The sequence below is a fragment of the Rissa tridactyla genome, chromosome 7 (assembly GCF_028500815.1).
Source record: "Rissa tridactyla isolate bRisTri1 chromosome 7, bRisTri1.patW.cur.20221130, whole genome shotgun sequence".
Taxonomy (NCBI): Eukaryota; Metazoa; Chordata; class Aves; order Charadriiformes; family Laridae; genus Rissa; species Rissa tridactyla.
Window position 1 is genome coordinate 23,446,202 of NC_071472.1, and position 6,539 is coordinate 23,452,740.

At 47.7% G+C, this 6,539-nt stretch overlaps 1 long non-coding RNA gene across 1 annotated transcript; it reads left to right on the forward strand.

Annotated features, from left to right (window-relative positions):
* The first annotated feature begins 4,129 nt into the window (after positions 1 to 4,129).
* Positions 4,130 to 5,977, forward strand: LOC128912354 (uncharacterized). Its single transcript, XR_008467606.1, has 3 exons — positions 4,130 to 4,236; positions 5,262 to 5,403; positions 5,866 to 5,977. It is a non-coding gene; the product is annotated as an uncharacterized LOC128912354 (long non-coding RNA).
* Positions 5,978 to 6,539: the final 562 nt, after the last annotated feature.

Genomic DNA, 6,539 nt, shown 5'->3' on the forward strand with positions numbered 1-6,539 from the left:
CCGTTAGGCTGGTTCAAAGGGAGAGAATTAGTTTATACCTGGAGAAAGCAGCTTGCTGTTTGCTGCAAGAGAGGAGAAAGTCAGAAAAGCACATTGGTAATCTATGTTGCTTCGGAACAGAATATTTACTTTTTTTCCACATTTCCCATAAGGCATTAGCACTTTTCCAAATGTGACATAGGAGAAGCAAATGCTCAGTGGTCTGCGGATCTAATGTTTGCTTAAGTACCATGACATATGTGCATATGTGTATACACACATAGGCACACACGAGATATTTTAGTTCTACTATTTAAATTAAGGGTGGGATACCCTTCAGCACTGCATTTTTCAGCATATGTGTTCTTATACTCATTCTTTGTTTCTGCCAATGCCTAAATTGGGAATACTAAACAGCCACAAATATGCAGCTAGCGGAGATGCAGGAATTCATTTGGAGGGAGTGAATTTTGATCTCAACGTGATATGTTTACAAGGGAAAGAGTCACTACAGCTGCAGGAGAGGAGATTTCTGTGGTGGTATCTGTCTGTAATGTGTATCATGGCCTTGTTTTTGCAAGTGCCTCAGGGCAAAACTGAAGCATTTAAACAGAAAACAGCAAGTAGTTTCAGTGCCACGTCAGGGATATATGTATATGTGTATGTACACGTATGTATATATAGGAAACACCTGTTTGCGTATTGTTGACACTGTTTTTAGTTTTTACGCCATCGTGGCTACTGCGAAATGCCAAGGAGAAGATAGGTGGTGGGTGCTTGGGAGGATGCAGCATCCCCACAGCGCAGTCCCTTGCCCTCCAGGCACGGCAGACTCCTCCAGGGACGGGGAGGCAGCTGAGGCGGGTACTGACCTGCGGAGCGCTGGCTGCGCAGCCCCTTGAAATGCGCAAAGTCTGCCTGTCGTCACCCTGGCTGGTGCCACAATGAGGAACGAGGTGACGGTGGCTGGGAGCCGGGTGGGCGTAGCAACGGAGGGCTGGAGGATAACAGGCAGCCAGGTGGGTGTTGGGGAGCGGAAGACAGGGAAATTTGACACAAACTCAAGCGTTTTACCTTCTAAATCATCTTAGTGCTCCATGGCCAAAATGCTGCTCTGGCTTGGGTTTCTGGAAAGCAGTGCCATCTCCCTTCAATATCCTGATTACCCACTTGGTGATAATGGTCACCTCCAGCCATGGTTCCTCAGGAGACCATTGAGGTCAGGCTCACCTACCCATGTGTCCTGTCTCAAAAGAAGACTGGGCTCATGTGGAAGGGCCGCGCTCATGCTCTGGCATCACTCCCAAGCTTGCTTTTGCTTTTTACAATTTACCACTCACTATCCAGTTGGAAAATGGTTAACCGTGCTTCAGGATATCTCAGCAGCCCTCTGCCCCATTCGGTGTGCCTTGGGCACCGTAAACTCATTGTGTCTCTGAGCTTGAATCTCCCTGCATGTTTGCGGGCAGGCTGGGCCATGCCACACTTGCAAGGATGCGCAGATGTGCAGGCATGGGGCATCCCCAGTGCCGGGAAGCGTTGTGACCATCCACAGGAGGTGGACGGCAGCTGTGTCTCTGCTGGATTGGATTAAGGGACTGAGACAGGGTTGATGGAACTCAGTTTTGGGGAGGTGCCTGGTGAGCTGCTGCTGCTGAGAGCCTCTTGCAGGCAGTCGCACTGTAACATCCATCACGGTAACAAGGTTGGCAAAGAGGAAGCGTTATCCCAGGGTACCCCACTTTAGGCAAGAAATGGAGTTCAAGGGGCATGGCTAAACAGGTAGGAAGCACGGTCATGGAGCAACTACAGGAAGAACTGATCCATTTGGCCTGCCTGAGACCCGCACCAGCACCAGCCGTAATAGCAGGCACCTGGGTCACTTCTGCAGCCATTACAGACAGGCTCTGCGTGGCTAGTATTCAAGAAGGTCTGCATGAAACAGATAGCCCACCTGAGTTTTTATATTTATTCCTGTTGACTTAGAGCACTGAGGTCACCTCTTCAGCCTCAGGTTAGCTGGAAAATATAAGGATGACAGAGGAGGAGGCCCTAAATTTGCTTCTCCTTAGGAAAATGCACATGAACTTGCTGCAATGTTTTGTTCACTGGCCAGAAAATGAAAACTCCATGGGAAAGCATTTTTTCCTGGAGCACACAGAATGGGAATATTTGCTGTTAAAATGCGGTGATCTGTTTAGAAGTTAAAGGGGCAAAGATGTCCGTATGAGAAATTTGCTTTTCTGTGCTCTCTGTACCCCCATAGCAATGAAGCCGCTATTGTGATTCCCATTGTAAAGTTGGAGCAACTGAAGCACCAAGATTTGCACTCGCCAGCATTTTGCCTACGTTTCGGCAGCTTGTCAGTGTGGATTATGTTGTCTTTGCCCATCTCTGCCCATGTGAAATGCCTGAATGTTTCCTCACCCCAAGCTCTCAGCAGGGAGCATGTGGGATGCAGAGACTGGGCAAATACCTGATGTGATTTGTTTTGGTCACAAACATCAATTTCCACCCTCTTGCCCCCATAGGTTTTTAAAACCATCAATTTTTCCTTTGTCTTTTTTTTTTCTTTGGGGCAATAAAAGCATCAAGACACACAATCCTCTCAGCACTATTGCCAGCCTGAAGTTGTTGAGTGAGTGTCTGAAGGCAAGCTGAGCTGTCCTGTGAAAGCTTTCCTACATTACCCACCACAACAATAAAACATTGGCAGGGAAGCAGAAAGAAGATATTTGTGACTCTCGAATTGGACGTTGACTCTCCAGCTGTAATATTGCTTCCTTTGCTCCGGGAATGAGTCCCGTTGATAGTATAATTTCATTTTTCTTGTATGGTATTGCATGAAAAGGGTTTATTTTTTATTTTTTTATTGGAAGGAGGGTGGGTTTCAGGGCGTTAGTCGGTCTAAGACACTAGTGATGCCGCCCATCGATCGTGCAATGAATTACTTCAGAGATGCTGCTCTGGGCATGACTCAGCTGCCTTTGAAAGGGAATCCGTCTATTTTGGGGATGCCTGGAGGTCAGGCACCCTACTGGTAGCAGGTGATTCATATGTCACTGTACTTACACTGCTATATATAGCACATTCCCCTGTCTTTAATGCTGTGGTGTTCAACCCTTGGCACAGGGAAAAGGAAAGTCCAGGGCGACCACATGTCCCCGAAGCAGGTGAGATGTATTTGGGGTGGCAGTGGCTAAGGAGCGCTGTGTTGTGCACCTCTGGCTGCCCCTGTGGCTCGAGACGGCAACTTGCTCTCAGGTCCCGCGTCCTGCTTTGGCCCAAAGCAATGCGCCGTAAGGGACAAACTCCTTCCCCCCCGACCAAGACCCATCCCCGCTCAGACCTTAGCACCGAGTCCACAGGAAGGTGCCCTCCAGTCCCGCTTCTGCTCAGCCATGCCCACCCAGCAGCTCCCTTCCTGACCATCACCCTTCCCTCTTGGCATCCTCCCTGCCTTTCCGCCCATCACCTCCCAACACCGTTCCCCCACCTCTCTCCCTGTTTTTCACCCCACCTTTTGGGTGGGTTTCCCTCCCCTCCTTATGAAGGGCAAAGAGAAGCGAGGAGGTGAGGCCCGTGGGCTCGGAGGGGGCATGGCAGCATCTACCACCCCCACTCCCGTGTGCCTCCCCCCTGCTTCCCTGGGCAGCTGTTGCAAAAGATCAAAGCACACGGCAAAAATAGCAAAAAGGGAAGAGCTTGTGGGTTTGACATCTGGATGCCAGAAGCAGCTCCTGCTTTTGAGCAGGCAAGAGGTGAAGGAGGAAGGGTAAAAGTGGGTTTACAGTCTCTTATTTTTTACTGGGATTAAAAACTTCTTATAAAGTTATATGGTTTGCTGTTACTTGAGATAGTGGTGTCTGTCTTAGTCCTCCACAAGGCCCTAATTTCAGAAGTAGAGATGCTAACGGCACTTATAAGTAGAGAGGTATTTTCTGACAGGCAAAATACTGATTTATCTGTGATGCATCATCTGACAGCCTTATTTTTATTCTAGCGAGTGTTAAGAGGCACCTGGGAAATGTCTGTGCTGTTTGGCTAAATAAAACAGGTGCTGTTTCCTTTTCAGGCTGGAGGTTTTCAATGATAAGGGCTCAGAAACCACCCCAAACCCGAGGGGATGTCCAAGTAAGAGCTTGGGTTTTGAAAGCCTTTCGCTTCTAGGCTGTCTGTCTCCAATCCTTTTGTAAAATCCAGCCTCTGGATGATACCACCAGTATGTGTGATTAAAAATCATATCACCAAATTAAGGTGAGTCTTAAAAAATTAAGTTATTTAACTGTGGCGGTGTCAAATTGCATTGCAATATCGGGCTCACTCTATAAGGGGAGTCGAGGTGGAAAAGTGTTTTATAGAAATGTGCGTATACAATTGGGATGAGAACCACTGGAGGCAACCTAGCGTGGCATTTCCTGGTGAAACCATTTACCACAGAAAAAACCCAATTTCATAGGATCACAGAATGGTTCAGGTTGGAAGGTACCTTAAAGATCACCTAGTTCCAACCCGCTGCCCTGGGCAGGGACGCCTCCCACCAGACCAGGTTGCTCAAAGTCCCGCCAGACCAGGTTGCTCAAAGCCCCGTCCAGCCTGGCCTTGAACACCTCCAGGGATGGGGCATCCACAGCTTCTCTGGGCAACCTGTTCCAGTGCCTCACCATCCTCTCAGGAAAAAATTTCTTCATAATATCCAATCTAAATCTCCCTTCTTTCAGTTTAAAACTGTTACCTCTTGTCCTATCACTCCACTCCCTGATAAAGAGTCCCTCCCCATCTCTCCTGTAGTCCCCCTTCAGGTACTGGAAGGCTGCTATAAGGTCTCCCTGGAGCCTTCTCTTCTCCAGGCTGAACAACCCCAACTCTCTCAGCCTCTCTTTATAGGAGAGGTGCTCCAGCCCTCTGATCATCTTCATGGCCCTCTTCTGGACCCGTTTCAACAGGTCCACGTCCTTCCTGTGCTGAGGACCCTAGAGCTGGATGCAGTACTCCAGGTGGGGTCTCACCAGAGCAGAGCAGAGGGGCAGAATCACCTCCCTCGACCTGCTAGCCACGCTTCTTGTGATGCATCCAGTGTGATGAATAATTTTGGCCACAAGAAAAACAGTTTAGGGGGAAGGTGAGGATGGAAAAAGACAGTTTTCATTGGTTTTCTTTTAATAAGAGAGGCTCATGAAATAAACAGAAAACTTTATTTTTGGTGAGACAAAATTTGATCCCAAGCAGGTTAGAGTTTCCTTTTCCTTTTTATTTTGTTTGTTTTTTTTTTTTTTCCTTAGCTGTTCAATCTGTTGAAGAGCTGGAGCTGTTGGGAAGTGTTTGGTGGCCAAACACTTTGATGGCATGGGAAGGTGTTGGACTCTGTGTTCCTTTCTAAATTTCACCACCATAATCTCTTGCCCTTGATCGCCTGGATGTGGGGTAAGTGACCACCTCCCACTCCTTGATCTAGTGTTGAAATAGCTTTTTTTCCTCTTCCAGTTATGCCTTTCAGTCACTAAAATGGAAAACATCTCTCATTTGCACTGGCTTGATGTGTTTCTCATGGTTTTCCCCACCTGAAAGCAGGGTCGCTGCTTCCAGCCCCAGTGCACAGTACCAGACATGTGACGGCTGATGATGCAAAATGCCACCAGGTTGCATCTAAGTGCTTGCATTGTGCCTCTTTCATTAGCATGGTGATTAGCCGTCTCCTCATGGTCTTATGAATTCCACTTGCTCATTGCCCATCACGTATACCAGGAAATCACAGAATTGGGCAACACTAACCAGAAGACTTGAGAAAAGGAAGGAAAAAACAAGGAAGTGTGCAAGTGCTGGAGGCTGGATTAGGCAGGAATGAGAGAAAGAAGAAATGCAAAGGGTTTTTTACTTTTTTTGCAGTGGCGAGGGAAGACAGGATGATAGCTGCCTTCATGTGAAACTGGAGCTACATCGAGGAATGGTATTTATGTGCACGGATGTAGCTTTCAATCAGGATGATGTAAACACTGCTGCAGAATTTTTTGACCAGGCTGTTTGGGAAACGTGATGGATTAAATATGACAAACAAGATTCCTGGACGTTTATTTATCCGCCTTTTCATTTGTGCCAGTTTCATGTTAGGCAAGGCTCTGGCTACCAGACCAATACTAAGCCTCAGGGGCAGGCAAGGCTTGGGGGGGGAGGGAGCCACAAAGAGAGTGTTTTCCAAGCCTCATCTAATTTAAAGCATCTTTTGCTGAGTGGTGCAGTGAAGAGGATGTGGCTAACACAAATAAAAAAATCATAAAGGGATCAAAGTGTGTGTGCAAATTCATTCCTTGTGGCAGGAGTTCTGCCAGTTTGCTTGCTCGCTCGCTCGCTTGTTTCCCTAAAAAAATTTTCTGCCCAGCCCCCCATGATGGAGTGAGCAAATCGCATGTCAGAATCTCTTCTGGATTTCATAAGGGTTTCAGCATTGATGGATGGCTGGGATGACACCAGAGCCTGTACATTGTGCCTGAGATCTGAGTCGCTTCCCCTTGGTCCCATGGTTGCACATGAAACAGCCGCATGAGCGCGATCTATTTATAAGC